The following is a 4,049-nucleotide window of genomic DNA, read 5'->3' as shown; positions in this document are numbered from 1 at the left end:
AATTCCACAATCTAACGTTTTCATCTACCGAGTACCACCTGACGATAAGGGAAGATAACTGTAGTAATTTCAGAATACCGTGAAAAAATGACGAGCATATGTTTAAGTCATAAATAATAACTAATCATAAAGTCAGAAGAAAAACCTGCTCTGAGATGTCTAAACAGACAACATATCTAACATCAAACGGTAGCAAAATTGAAAGCAATATATTTCAGCGTTTATCGATATATAGATGAATCCTTGAGTTGTAAGCTAAGGAAATTTGAAAAGTATGAAAACGTTAAAGATTTGCCAAAGCGGGATAATTATCAAAGGTTTAATATAAGTATTTATACAGGGTATCGGTAGGTCGATAAGCTTGATTAGGCTTAAGTAAGGAATACTACGTCTTAGAATGAACATAAAATTCTTGAGAATTTAAATTTTATGTTCATTCTAAGACGTACTACTTTAAGGGTTCTACAAACTGCGAGTGAGAGGACCCATTTTCTGGTTTTTTCTGTTAAGAGTCAAAAGTTATCAAAGATAATCTTCCGTCGTGAGTCGTTTCACATTTTGAGATTTCTCCAACATCACAGAATGGTAACATACTAAATACACAATAAGAATCGTAACAGATTAGATTGACTTTCATTTTAATGACAATATTACATAGCCTTAACGACAACCATTCCAAACCATCAGAAATATCGTTTACGTATTAATGTAAGATTCCCAGTGATTGGAGGAGATTTGTGACGTAATCAATTAGAGCGTGCAGGGAAGGGGGTCTTTAAATGATTTTACCATATTGTTAAGTATTTACATGGCACCTTTTGGTCCAGTGATTAGATTTATTTGCTGAAAAATAAAATCGTCACGTTAACACTGCCCAATCTTACAAACTCAATGTTTCCAAATACTTAATAAGAGCATTGCATCTGTGTCAATTTTTTTTTTGCGCGTCTGACAAAGGACAGAAACACCTGTATTTTAAACGTAGGTATCTGGAAAAATATGATCAATCGGTGGGTTGAATGCACCTTATCGCAATTCCCATCTATTGTCATCGTCAGCCGATCATCAATCTATGCTACTTACTACCAAAGATAGATCATGTCTTCGATCCGAGATGATAGAATCTGCGACCATTCAGTTCAACTAATTGTTTAAATGTCTTTATGAGTGTTACGCTCATCTACCGCGACGGATCCGATGAGATGCTCTGAACCACAATACGACCCGACAGACATAAAAAATTTAGCCTACATACTTGAATGTATTAGAAAGATACGGAAGCAGATTTCTACCAGCTCAGACAAATATTATGTTTGATAGAAATGAAATAATATCTGTTAAATAAATTCATTAAGAAAATAACGTTGAGTATTTTAATTGATAAAACAGGCTAATTACTGATCTGTTGGCTGCCTTCTGAGATAATCATCCAGTATTTTGCTACACAGTCGGCGGTCGAGAAAGACATTTCTGTAAAGATACGTTACAAATTTTGGCTAACGTTAAAAGAAATGCAAACAAGGCGAATTCTATAGAAGCTAAACCAAAATACAAGAAATATGCATTTTATTTCATTCAGGCCCTATACCGCATAATTATATCTCAACCGGAAGATCGTAAGCATCACCTGCGCATTCTAATGATATTACTATTTAGCAACATAAATATGTTGAATGTTTTTAAATATTTCAAAGGTGGATACAAATAGTAAAACCTAAGATTTGTTTGAGATTTTTGATACATTTTCCGCGCAGAGTCCAACTTAACCTTAACCAACTTTTTATCTCTCTGGAAGAAAGAATTCGTCTTAGCCTCTCTATTCGGTTTGAAAGGTAATATAAATACAATAGTCCAATGGTAGAATGAAATTATAAGTTCCTCCCGATAGGCAATTAAATCTCTTCTGAAATATTATCAAAACCCACATGTTCTTAGAATCCACTTGGAGTCGGTGGTCAACATATCGTTGATCGTTAAACGTTGACTAGCATCAACACATTTATAATCAATTTCATTTTAAACAAAACAATTCCGGTTTTCTATGCGAGAAGTAATTCTAAATTGAATGGTTAAAAAAATGACGAAAATGAGAAAACAATGCAACTATGATTTCTAATGTTCATAACGTCTTTAGAAGTCATTATACTATTTTCCACAGGCACTGAACCAAAAAATCGGCAAAATAACAAGAATGGCACATGTGATGGATTTCAAATCGACCATAGTAACAACTGACGCTTGTTGTTTTCAGATGCATTCGACAATCTTTTCTGTCGATATTCATTGTTTTAAAAACTAGAAAATGTTAATTGACTTAACAACATTTCTTTTAAAAATTGTATATTACGTTCTCAACTTTCATTTTTTCATTTTAGGTGCTGTCGCGTTATTTATCTTAAAAAGCGACCTTATAAGACAAAGAGTCTCCTCGTGTTCGCGATACGGGCAATACAGTTTGAATCCGATTTGTTATTCACGACAGGATTCAGAATTCTGGAGCACAAAATCATATCATTTATAAAAACAAAAAGACGTGAAAATTCACTTCCCGTTTCCAGTTTTTATGTTTTCTAGTCTTTTTATGGATGTGTATATAAACTTATAGCTTCATACGTAGCACCAATACGTAGACCCTTGAGCCGTCGCTTCTGTCATTTCTTCAAAGTCAGAATCTGCCTTCACCACAAAACCAAAGATGCATGGTAATTCAAACTGGAAAATGTGAAAATGTCATCAAAAAGTGTCAATATGATTCCCGTGATCTTAGACATACATAAGTGTAAGATTATTTTAATTGACATGAATCATTCCATATTCACTTTTTATTCAACTTCCAGGTATATACTAGAAAGGGCATTCGGTTTTTTTCGTAGGCTGAAAAAATATGAAAACTATAGGCTATACCAAAATCTAGAGATATGTATCCCTTCATTTATCTGAAAATATTAATTAAAAGAAATCCTGCCGTTTATCTTTAAAGCCAAAACTATTCAAAAGGTTTACGTAGACTTTTTAAGTCCGAATTCCTTTTTGGTGTGTTAGAAAACTATCGTGTAGAGAAATATGTCTCATACGTATTCTAAAGGTTTCTATATACGCCCACTGGCAGGTATGATTTTTAAATAAAAATACTTGGCAGTACAGTAACAATTACCAGTATGAAATATTCAACCTTCAGTCATACACTTCTTTTGAATTTTTTTGGGCGATACTGTATAGTATTACCAAGTTTAGTCAAAATTTGCCTTTTAAAGTGTTTACAGGCTAAAACTTGCACGCGTTTCAAGAACGAAGGCAATAATTCATAATAAATATCTTTCGACGGGGTTCATTCTTGTGTGATAACGAACATTTACACCAAGTTTCGTCAAAATCTGTCAATAATTGAAACTTCTAGAGTGTTTACAAGCTAAAAATTGAACGCGTTTTCAAGAAAAAGGGCGATAGCTCATATTAATTATTTTGCGATTTTATTATTTCAATAGGATTCATCCTTGGGTGATAGCGAACACTCATGCCAAGTTTCATCAAAATCCGGAGTGTTTAAGAGAATAAGGGCAATAACTCATACTAAATATTTTTCGATTTTTCCGGACTTCAATATCTAATTTCTAAAATATCTAACATAGGAAATAGGATATAGGAAATACGGACAATTAATCTCTCAAACCAACTTGAGAATGCAATGCCTCAGAGTAAGAGAATACTCCAGGCAGGGTATTTCACTGAAGCGGACAAGCAATCTTAAGATTTGCCACTATATCTAACTGAAAATCGAGATGCTGCGTCTCCGATGAATTGTAGGATTCTACTGTTCGGAAATGCACATTACATCAACGCAGCGAGGCACATCTGTTACAGAAATATGACAGGGTTGGAAACAGAAGAGCAACCTGCGACACAATTAGCAATGAGATGTTTTACATGAGACAGTCACTGAGGCATGTGACCCTTTCTCAGTACCGGCATCAAACTCTTCTTACCTCCTGAACATCGCCACAGGGAAGGCATCATCAGATGCCACAGGGTTGGACCTGACTGAAAGCCTT

This window comes from Lottia gigantea (assembly GCF_000327385.1).
Source record: "Lottia gigantea unplaced genomic scaffold LOTGIsca_213, whole genome shotgun sequence".
Classification (NCBI taxonomy): Eukaryota; Metazoa; Mollusca; class Gastropoda; family Lottiidae; genus Lottia; species Lottia gigantea.
The sequence above is the reverse complement of the archived record's forward strand: the minus strand, read 5'-3'. Positions refer to the sequence as shown.